The sequence below is a fragment of the Lepidochelys kempii genome, chromosome 2 (assembly GCF_965140285.1).
Source record: "Lepidochelys kempii isolate rLepKem1 chromosome 2, rLepKem1.hap1, whole genome shotgun sequence".
Taxonomy (NCBI): domain Eukaryota; kingdom Metazoa; phylum Chordata; order Testudines; family Cheloniidae; genus Lepidochelys; species Lepidochelys kempii.
The window spans coordinates 25,408,910-25,421,237 of NC_136381.1; positions in this window are offsets into that span (position 1 = coordinate 25,408,910).

The following is a 12,328-nucleotide window of genomic DNA, read 5'->3' on the forward strand; positions in this document are numbered from 1 at the left end:
AGTCCAGGAAGGAAAAAGCAAGAAGGGGAAAGTTACAGGTATGCCAATCCACAGATGGTCTTCAAGGTTTTAAAATAGCCATTAAATAGCTTTGTGTTAAGAAATGAGTCTATATATAAAAATTGCTAAGTTTAAATGGATAACAAGTATGTATAATCAGGCATTATCTGATTATCTATCTTTTTGTAGGATGGTAAATAATAATTATAGTGACAAACATAATTAAATGAAACATCATGTTACGTGTGTGTGTGTGTGTGTGTGTGGTTACTTTCATGCATTTAATATAATTTTTGCTCTGAATGCTTTGTTTTTATAAAATGAAAAGATTAAAAAGAAAATAAATAGGATTTATTTCAGTTTGAAAGTCATAAGATGCCCACCCAGAGGGATTGTTTGAATATTGTTGCATGGATGCAATCATACAGTGGAATTAACACTTGGAACTGATTCCATTGGGCCAGTGATTTACGTCCTGGGGCAATCCCCAGTGATCTCAGCAGAGTCACATAGAATGTAAAACAGCATAAAATTGGGTTCATTGTGTAAGACTCCGGATAGACTCATGCACAAGTACTACAACTTGGAAGATAGCTGAAAATTTAGGATCTGATCCTGCAAGTTGTATCCATGTCTTCTGAACTGATGAGCTCCCTCTGTGTGCTCACACCCTTGTAGGAATGGGCTGTGAGTGGAACGTCACATACAGCCCACGGACTTTTATTTCTAATGCAAACCTTTTCAAACATCTGATTAAAGAGTAATACAGGGTTGCCACTTACCTCTGGCCACAAGGAAGTGCTCAGTCCCTCTGCAGCACCCTTCCTCTGTTCTCCATCTTCAGGGCTCCTTCTGAGTACTATACAGTCTCTCATGAGTAGAACAATCCTTCACTTGCGGCTGGTTTAATGACTGCAAACAGTCCCACATAGTTCTTAATGGCTCAGACATAAAGTTCAGCATTGCAACCCAACAGTTCACACTTATCTCTGGCTTTTCTGCCACCCTCACAGAGCTCTTCCTCTGCCAACATCTGTTCTTTACAGTCACTACTCCTAGGCTTTTCTATCTGGCACTCAGCCTTCTGGCTCTAGCTTCCTTTTCCTACCAGCTACACCTCTGTTCTTCTGAGGGAGAAGCCTGGCTACATACTGCCCCTCTAGAGAGCTCTTCTTGATTGGCTGGAAGAGAGGGTAGCTCTGTCCCACCTGACCCTAGGGCTCCTAGTCCCATGCCTTTAAAGGGGCAGTGCCCTGGTTTTTCTCCAATCCAACTACTTATTCCCCAGGACTGTTCCATTTCCTGGGCCTTTGTTCATTCCAGCTTCCTGGAACTGGGTGTTCTGGCCTCCTCTATTCTTAAAGGGCCTTTATACCCCAGTACCTGAATATACCCCATTTGTTTAGTCTGGAGAAGAGAAGACTGAGGAGGGAAACAATAACTAGGGTTGCCAGGTGTCCGGTTTTCAACCGGAAAGTCCAGTCTAAAGGAGACATATACAATTACTGCCCACAGGGGCGCCGGAATGGGCAGGGGGCGGGGGGTGGGAGGGAGGGAGGGAGGCCACAACCTGAGACAGGGATCCCATGTGGGTCGGATGCTTCTCCCCAGGGAAGAGGTGACTTTGCAGCACCAGCTCCTGCTTCACCTTCCTTCCCGTACCACTCGGATGAGTTCGGCCCAGCCCAGGAGGGTGCGGGACCAGCGCCCTTAAATCTCAGGGCATTGCAGAGCCTGGCCTCCAGCTTGCACGCACAGCGTTGGTAAGGAAGGCCATTTTCCCTAGCCCGGCCCAGCTCGCCCAGCTAGACAGACTGACAACACTCCCATTCTCTGCCCCCCATGATCGCTGCCTCCAAACGCCAGCCTGACCCAGCGCATGGGTACTGGGGGCACCAGCTCATCAATCTGCGCCAGCCCCTTCTCAGTCAGGGCTGACTCCTACCTGCATCTCTATGCAGGCTCTGCTTCAGCTCCTAGGCCAGCTCTGCAGGGGCCAGGTGAGTTTTGGAAGGAGGGGGGAGCAAGCGAGTGGGGGTGGGGCAGAGGGAACAAGCGAGCAAGGGGGTGAGGGGGTTATAGTGTCCAGTTTTAAGAAATTGGGAAGTTGGCAACCCTAACCATAACATTTTTCAAGTACTTAAAAAGTTACAAGGAGGAGGGTGAAAAATTGTCCTCGTTAACCTCTAAGGATAGGACAAGAAGCAATGATCTTAAATTGCAGCAAAGGAGGTTAGGAAAAACTTCCTGATGGGTATTTAAGCACTGGAGCAAATTGCCTAGGGAGGCTGTGGAATCTCTGTCACTGGAGGTTTTTAAGAACAGGTTTGACAAACATCCTGCCTTGACAGGAGGGCTCTCTCTCCCAATGATCTCTCAAGGTCCCTTCCAGTGTACACTTCTGTGATTATAGCTTAATTTTCAGAGGGAATGTCAGGTGTTCAGAGGCTCTGAAAAATAGGCCTTAAGTACACGGCAAGCTTCAGATGGTAACAAAATGCTATTTTTGACTTTTCCAAATGCAGACAGTCTCTGAAAGTTATATAAAGTATGAAAAACACCATTATCTCACTATTAAATAACTCAAAAATGGCAAAATGATGACAATATGTTATGGCAAACCAGTGATTATTCCACCCTGTATAAGGGATTCAACTTGGGAGAAAATGCCCCAGAAGCTTCAGCTCAGAATTCAGTTTACCGAAATATTTATAAACAACTGAAAACAGGAATTTGCTATGAAAATGCTTCCTCAAGCCTATCTAAAGCATCACTGCTATAAGGTTATAAAGCTCAAAGCCAATCCCAGCTCCTTACACAATGGTTTTTCTCTCTCTCTGCTGATTTCCTCAGTCATTGAGAAGTTTGTAAGTGGAGGCATTTGATCAGGTACATGTTAATTCAAAAGAAAGCAAACAGGTTTGATTTTTTTTTTCTTGTTCCTTTCACAAAACCTAAACCAGTTAGTCTGGATTCTTGTTAGTCTGTCTCCTGGTACAGGGAAGTAAAAACCACATATAGTATGTAAAGGAGTACTTGTGGCACCTTACTCCTTTTCTTTTTGCGAATACAGACTAACACGGCTGTTACTCTGAAACATATAGTATGTAAGGAATTGTTGGAGAGGAAAAGACTGTGGCTTCTCTGACCTTTTTTTTATAATGGATCTCATCTTAACAGAGAGATTGTCTTAACAACACTTCCCCACATGCATTCAAGATTTCATGGGCCATTTCCCCTTCTAGATACAATCCATAACAAACCAACAGCAACCACATCACTTGCTTACATGGAAAAAAATAGGAAAATATTTAATGTATTTTAAGTATCTTGAATGCAATAAGTGTTAAGTTCCTTTTTGGAAAGCCTTATTCACACTGTACTTTTCCTGTCCTTTTAGTCTCCCCATTCATCTCTTCTGTTCCTCTCTTCCTGGACATGCTTTCATGTCAGGTACTGATAATGATGCTTTCATGCACGTGTAGCCTAAGCCACCTAAGCGTGGCTCTCCTTAGAATTCTTTGTAGAAGGTTCTGAAGATAGGAAACAATTGATGTTTTCCATCTTTTTCCATAGGCTAATATGAAATTTTCACACACACCCCCCCCCACAGGTGTGATCCAGAGCAAAATTTCACTCTTCACTGGAGCCCTTCATGAGGAAGGGGCTCAGGACTGGACCTTAAATAAATACTCATGAACAGGGTAGCCTGAATTTATATATAAATATATAAGGCAACATTTTTATACAATGGCCTCCATTGTGTTCCTGAAAATAATTATGGTTGTCATTTAGACGTCTAATAATTCCTGTGCTCACCTACTAATGCATTTAGATAGCTGTAGTTTCACCCACAAATTATTTTGGGTACAAAATCGATGGGGGGAGACTAATGTGCTAAAAATTCGGCCCATAAATTGAACGATAGCAAAAAAGTCATCTTGTATTGCCGTTATTTAATAGGTTTGTTTGCTTGCCCTGCAAGTAATGTTTCTATTGTGTAAATTGCTAAAGGCAATTACTTGAGTGCTCTCATATCCTTCTCCAAATAGTCACATCCTCCACCTGAAAAGAATTGAATATGGTTATTTATATAACCTAGCATAAAGCCATTTGGCCCAGCCAATTCATGAGAGGCAAAAGAAACCTAAATTTTAACCTTGGGCTAAATTTACTGCCTGACCTTAGGCAAGAGGAAATCATTGTGACTCAGATAACCCAGTCTGGAAAACTATGTAAAAAGTGGGAATTCACTGAACATTGGATACTGCATCGCAGGCGAATTGAGCTATGGCGGTCAACAAAAAGAACAAGAATAAACTGAACTCAATAAAGCATGAATGAAAGCCCCCTGTCCACCCACCTTATTTCTTTATCCCCAAGCTAAAAGAAGCCTCACCATTGCTCTCATCTCTACTATCCTGGAATGTGAAATGGGGCAGGATCAAGATTGAATTATGTTCATGGCAGTGCATACTGCTATTGCTCTGGCCACAGAACCAGACATTCCAAGTGAGTCTTAAGATGATCTAATGAGGGGCATAGCAATGTGTCTGGCTCAGAAAAATAGAGGATACCATTAAAAAAATTATCCTGTTCCCTGGTACACTAATATTTTTAGTGTTATTCTCAGGCCCTCTCAGAGGTCCAGAGAGGCCCGGGCCACTTCCAGCTTTCGAGGCCCCTAGCTATAATAAAAATAAAAAATGATGACGCATGAAAACAAGGCACCAGAAAAAGAGTGAGACATAATTTGAATATTTTTTTATTTAACAAATGCTTTTCTAGCCTTTTTCTGTGCAAATACACTAATTATTGAGGGAAAATGTAGCTTTCGTGCAATGTCACAGTTGATATTAAGCATGGCGAGCCCATTCAAATGGCGAGCCCATTCTTGTCCCATAGTTGAACTATGATAGCTCTTTACTTGCTTCAACACGTTGAAGGTGCATTCACCTGAAGCCACTAGCGCAGGCAAACTGACAAAAATATGCAATGCAATTGTGATATTAGGAAACACCCCAGAGAGTCCAAGTTTGAGTATTTCTCGATGCAATTCCTTTGGCTTGCAATCCAATTGAAAGTTCGTGGAATATATTTGTTTGAGGAAGATGACCCTGTCACTGAGATCTTTTGAGATTTCTTTGTTGTACTGTTGTTGAAATTGTTCAGCTGCAGAAAGTAGATCTTCATTACTCAGTCTGTTGAACTGCCAAAGAAACCCCAAAAGGGTACAAATTAGTCTCACTGACTCAAATTGACGTGTAAGACCTGATTGAATAGACTCAATGATGACAAGGAAGACATTGACTCTATAATGCTACTTGGCATCGGATTCAGTAGGTAAGTTGCAATTGGTGGATAACTCAGATAAAATGCCAATATTCTGTGCTACTAATTTGGACTCAGTCAGGATCGCATCCCGTTGTTCACGAATCTGTTGAATGTCATTTAGAAGACTTTCAATGTTATCCCTCTCAACATCACCCCATTGTAAGTAGCTTCATGCACAAAGATGACATCAGAATTCATTTAAATTTGGACCGGGGGAAGGAGACCAAAGCCCTGAGGTAAGTGGGAAAGCGGGATACCGGGAGGAAGCACAGGCAGGAATGTTTGTGAGGGGAGGGCTCCTGCCTCATACTGGCAATGAGGGGCGATCAACAGGTTATCTCAAGTGCTTATATACAAATGCACAAAGCCTTGGAAACAAGCAGGGAGAACTGGAGGTCCTGGTGATGTCAAGGAACTATGACGTGATCGGAATAACAGAGACTTGGTGGGATAACTCATATGACTGGAGTACTGTCATGGATGGTTATAAACTGTTCAGGAAGGACAGGCAGGGCAGAAAAGGTGGGGGAGTAGCACTGTATGTAAGGGAGCAGTATGACTGCTCAGAGCTCCGGTACGAAACTGCAGAAAAACCTGAGTGTCTCTGGATTAAGTTTAGAAGTGTGTGCAACAAGAATGATGTAGTGGTGGGAGTCTGCTATAGACCACCGGACCAGGGGGATGAGGTGGATGAGGCTTTCTTCCGGCAGCTCACGGAAGCTACTAGATCGCATGCCCTGATTCTCATGGGTGACTTTAATTTTCCTGATATCTGCTGGGAGAGCAATACAGCGGTGCATAGACAATCCAGGAAGTTTTTGGAAAGCGTAGGGGACAATTTCCTGGCGCAAGTGCTAGAGGAGCCAACTAGGGGGGGTGCTTTTCTTGACCTGCTGCTCACAAACCGGGTAGAATTAGTGGGGGAAGCAAAAGTGGATGGGAATCTGGGAGGCAGTGACCATGAGTTGGTTGAGTTCAGGATCCTGACGCAGGGAACAAAGGTAAGCAGCAGGATACGGACCCTGGACTTCAGGAAAGCAGACTTCGACTCCCTCAGGGAACGGATGGCCAGGATCCCCTGGGGGACTAACTTGAAGGGGAAAGGAGTCCAGGAGAGCTGGCTGTATTTCAAGGAATCCCTGTTGAGGTTACAGGGACAAACCATCCCGATGAGTCGAAAGAATAGTAAATATGGCAGGCGACCAACTTGGCTTAATGGTGAAATCCTAGCGGATCTTAAACATAAAAAAGAAGCTTACAAGAAGTGGAAGGTTGGACATATGACCAGGGAAGAGTATAAAAATATTGCTCGGGCATGTAGGAATGTTATCAGGAGGGCCAAATCGCACCTGGAGCTGCAGCTAGCCAGAGATGTCAAGAGTAACAAGAAGGGTTTCTTCAGGTATGTTGGCAACAAGAAGAAAGCCAAGGAATGTGTGGGCCCCTTACTGAATGAGGGAGGCAACCTAGTGACAGAGGATGTGGAAAAAGCTAATGTACTCAATGCTTTTTTTGCCTCTGTTTTCACTAACAAGGTCAGCTCCCAGACTGCTGCGCTGGGCATCACAAAATGCGGAAGAGATGGCCAGCCCTCTGTGGAGATAGAGGCGGTTAGGGACTATTTAGAAAAGCTGGACGTGCACAAGTCCCTGGGGCCGGACGAGTTGCATCCGAGAGTGCTGAAGGAATTGGCGGCTGTGATTGCAGAGCCACTGGCCATTATCTTTGAAAACTCGTGGCGAACCGGGGAAGTCCCGGATGACTGGAAAAAGGCTAATGTAGTGCCAATCTTTAAAAAAGGGAAGAAGGAAGATCCTGGGAACTACAGGCCAGTCAGCCTCACCTCAGTCCCTGGAAAAATCATGGAGCAGGTCCTCAAAGAATCAATCCTGAAGCACTTGCATGAGAGGAAAGTGATCAGGAACAGCCAGCATGGATTCACCAAGGGAAGGTCATGCCTGACTAATCTAATCGCCTTTTATGATGAGATTACTGGTTCTGTGGATGAAGGGAAAGCAGTGGATGTATTGTTTCTTGACTTTAGCAAAGCTTTTGACACGGTCTCCCATAGTATTCTTGTCAGCAAGTTAAGGAAGTATGGGCTGGATGAATGCACTATAAGGTGGGTAGAAAGCTGGCTAAATTGTCGGGCTCAACGGGTAGTGATCAATGGCTCCATGTCTAGTTGGCAGCCGGTATCAAGTGGAGTGCCCCAAGGGTCGGTCCTGGGGCCGGTTTTATTCAATATCTTCATAAATGATCTGGAGGATGGTGTGGATTGCACTCTCAGCAAATTTGCGGATGATACTAAACTGGGAGGAGTGGTAGATACGCTGGAGGGGAGGGATAGGATACAGAAGGACCTAGACCAATTGGAAGATTGGGCCAAAAGGAATCTGATGAGGTTCAATAAGGATAAGTGCAGGGTCCTGCACTTAGGACGGAAGAACCCAATGCACAGCTACAGACTAGGGACCGAATGGCTAGGCAGCAGTTCTGCAGAAAAGGACCTAGGGGTGACAGTGGACGAGAAGCTGGATATGAGTCAGCAGTGTGCCCTTGTTGCCAAGAAGGCCAATGGCATTTTGGGATGTATAAGTAGGGGCATAGCGAGCAGATCGAGGGACGTGATCGTTCCCCTCTATTCGACATTGGTGAGGCCTCATCTGGAGTACTGTGTCCAGTTTTGGGCCCCACACTTCAAGAAGGATGTGGCTAAATTGGAGAGAGTCCAGCGAAGGGCAACAAAAATGATTAGGGGACTGGAACACATGAGTTATGAGGAGAGGCTGAGGGAGCTGGGATTGTTTAGCCTGCAGAAGAGAAGAATGAGGGGGGATTTGATAGCTGCTTTCAACTACCTGAAAGGGGGTTCCAAAGAGGATGGCTCTAGACTGTTCTCAATGGTAGCAGATGACAGAACGAGGAGTAATGGTCTCAAGTTGCAGTGGGGGAGGTTTAGATTGGATATTAGGAAAAACTTTTTCACTAAGAGGGTGGTGAAACACTGGAATGCGTTACCTAGGGAGGTGGTAGAATCTCCTTCCTTAGAGGTTTTTAAGGTCAGGCTTGACAAAGCCCTGGCTGGGATGATTTAACTGGGAATTGGTCCTGCTTTGAGCAGGGGGTTGGACTAGATGACCTTCTGGGGTCCCTTCCAACCCTGATATTCTATGATTCTATGATTCTATGTGCTTCTGAATAGACTGAAGTTCAGTTCGAGCCTGTGCAGTGAGACTGAGAGACTCAAGCACATTTAAAGCCTTTCTCACTGAATTCAGATTCTGTACAACTGGTTGAACACCATCAATCTGTGCAGACCATCTAGTTTTGGATGTCCCATACAATGAAACAGGAAGATATTGCTTCAGAATCTCCCACCTTTGTGGATTGCTACTGAAGAGATTGTACATTTGCTGAACAGTTCCAAAGTAAGTAATTGCCTCCTTGCGTGATTCAGCACAGTCAGCACCTACACTGTTTAGTGCAGGGATCGGCAACCTTTGGCGTGCAGCCTGCCAGGGAAAGCCACTGGTGGGCTGGGCCGGTTTGTTTACCTGCAGCGTCTGCAAGTTTGGCTGATAGCAGCTCCCATTGGCTGTGGTTCGCTGTCCCAGGCCAAGGTGCTGCGGGAAGTGGCGCGGGCTGAGGGATGTGCTAGCCGCCCTTCCCGCAGCCCCCATTGGCCTGGGATGGTGAACCGTGGCCAGTGGAAGCTGCGATTGGCCGAACCTGCAGATGCTGCAAGTAAACAAACCGGCCCGGCCCACCAGCGGCTTTCCCTGTCGGGCTGCATGCCAAAGATTGCCAACCCCTGGTTTAGTGTGTGGTTTCCATAGCTGGAGAAAATATAGTTTGAATTATGCTCAAGCAGAACTGCTTGTATACCTTTGTACTTCCCAGCCATATTAGATCCATTGTCATAGGCAATGCAATGCAGACTTGAAAATCTAACTTAAAACCTAGTAGAATTGCTAGTACTCGAGCAGCAATTTCTTTTCCAGTTTTTCTCGTGAAATTATCAAACAAAACAAACCTTTCTTCAATTGAAAATTTTGAGCTGTCTACAATCTTAACATATCGAATAACCATAGTAATCTGTTCCTTGTGAGAACAATCTGGAGTTGCATCAACAATGATTAAAAATACTTGGCATTTCGAATCTCATCAAGAATTGTTGTTTGTACGAATGACCCACATAGCTCAATAAACTCATTTTGTATGCATGTGGAGAGATAATGGACTTGCATGCACTTTTGAATCTCTTGCGATTCTCGAACACATTTAACCTGCTCTGATAAAAGTGGGTCATATTTGCTGAGGAGCTCAACTATGCTTAGAAAGTTTCCATTTGCACAATCACTAATACGTTGACTGGAACCAAAGAAAGCCAATCCCCGCTCAGAAAGAAAAAGGATGACATTCAGGATGCACTCAAGAAGTTTTTTCCAGTTATTAGTTTCTGGAGAGAGTTCAGTCAAGAGTAAATTCTCAACTGAACTTTCAGCTGATGCTGCCCTATTGGCTGATTTCCATGCAACATAGTTTTCTTTGTTTGACATTGAACTCTCATGTGATGGTACTCAGTCTTTCAACTTCCTCCAACCTCTGTTGATGCTCCATCCTGATTGATCAGAGAGAACTGATGCATTTGAAGCACTTTTGTTCAATGACGCAGCGTTCACAGTACAGAGATTGTTTTTCCGTACTCCAGCATAACCAGTCTCTTGTGCAGGTCTCACCATTTGGAAGAGTTTTTGTCAGCAGATGAATAGGGAAAGCATGATTATCAGCATCTTGTGGAATGTTACTTGGAATTTCAAAACAACTAATTTGAAAAAAAAATTGCATTTGGGCAGTATTGCTCTTGTCAATAATTCCAGTGTCAGTCACAATTAAACCTGTAGTACTCATGAATTGCTCTTGTTACGTAAGTTCTACATCTTCCTGTTGCTGTTGAGTTTCTTGATCGTACACAGGATCTTCTGCTGCATCTGTTACTGTTGGCATATCTCCTTCTTGACTAATGTCCTCATATTCAGGTATTGGCATTGAAATATCAGCTGTTGCATTTGCGGAGTCTGTAGCGTTGTTTTTTGGGGAAGATGTGTTTTCCAGTGGCTTGAGAAATGAAGTTATTGGCTTTGAGCTCTTAGCTGCTGCTTCGCTCAGTTGTTTTTGCCATCTCTTGCCTGACCACCTTCAAATCTCCTCTTCATAGTGATCTATCTGATCAATATGTAGCCTATCCACACTTGAAATATTCTGCTGTAAATAAGTATCTCATCTACACTTCAAGTCTTCTACTGTAAACATGTACACAAATGCTGAATGGTACACAAATGCTGAAAAGACTTAAAATGAAGGAATACTAATTAAGAACACAAAAAAGAACACTAAAAAAGAACTAATTAAGTCAGACAGGTTATTATCCTTATCACTGAATCAAAACTCAAGCACACAAGGTATAATATAACAGGCTAAGCTGAAGTCAAAGGGATGACATATATATATATATATAGTAAACACAGACATGGATACAGAGAGAGGGATAATGTCCAAAAATTTCAAACATGTGTCCTCACGAAACTAACTGTATAAGATTGTCCTCACAAATTTTCACCTTGAATCTGGGCCTATAGACTATGAAAGCCGATGATGATGGCCAAGCTACCAAGCTAGGGCTCAACCAACCAACCCGTCACCTCTTTTAGCTACCATATGAAGAGAATAATGAGGAATTCTCACACATAAATAATTCCTTATTCAACTAGACGTAAAACTATAAAGACACTAAAATGTAACAATTCTCTTCCTTTCAACACACACTTGATCCAGCACCAGCCACTAATAGTGGTTTGTTTATATAATCAGTTGATCTGAGAGGACACGTTCATCACAGTCTAATCTTGTGCCTTCAGAATAGATATATTTTTATTAATATTTATGAACATTTTAAACTCTTTAATATGACAAAATCTGTATCAGTTAACAAAAAAATTATGTCTTTTACCAAATCACATCTCTTATTTGCTTAAATTTGAAGCTCTAAGCTGAGAAAGTGTGTCACATTTTGGTCTGATAGGGATGCGCTTAAAAACAAATTGTGTAACGTATCAAATGCCAAAAAATTAACAAGTGTCTAAATGTGAGGCCCCCTTTGAGCTTGAGGCCCAGGCCAAATGGCGCTCCTGCCCCCGCTTCCCTCCCCCCTTCACCTCCCCCGCCGATTGTCCATGGTTACTGTCAAGGTTCCTCCCCTACTCTGAACTCTAGGGTACAGATGTGGGGACCTGCATGAAAAAACCTCCTAAGCTTATCTTTACCAGCTTAGGTCAAAACTTCCCCAAGGTACAAAATATTACACCCGTTGTCCTTGGACTGGCCGCTACCACCACCAAACTAGTACTGGTTACTGGGGAAGAGCTGTTTGGACGCGTCTTTCCCCCCAAAATACTTCCCAAAACCCTGCACCCCACTTCCTGGACAAGGTTTGGTAAAAAGCCTCACCAATTTGCCTAGGTGACTACAGACCCAGACCCTTGGATCTTAAGAACAATGAACAATCCTCCCAACACTTGCACCCCCCCTTTCCTGGGAAATGTTGGATAAAAAGCCTCACCAATTTGCATAGGTGACCACAGACCCAAACCTTTGGATCTGAGAACAATGAAAAAGCATTCAGTTTTTTACAAGAAGACTTTTAATAAAAAATAGAAGTAAATAGAAATAAAGAAATCCCCCCTGTAAAATCAGGATGGTAGATATCTTACAGGGTAATTAGATTCAAAAACATAGAGAACCCCTCTAGGCAAAACCTTAAGTTACAAAAAAGATACATAGACAGAAATAGTTATTCTATTCAGCACAATTCTTTTCTCAGCCATTTAAAGAAATCATAATCTAACACATACCTAGCTAGATTACTTACTAAAAGTTCTAAGGCTCCATTCCTGGTCTATCCCCGGTAAAGACCAGCATATAGACAGACACA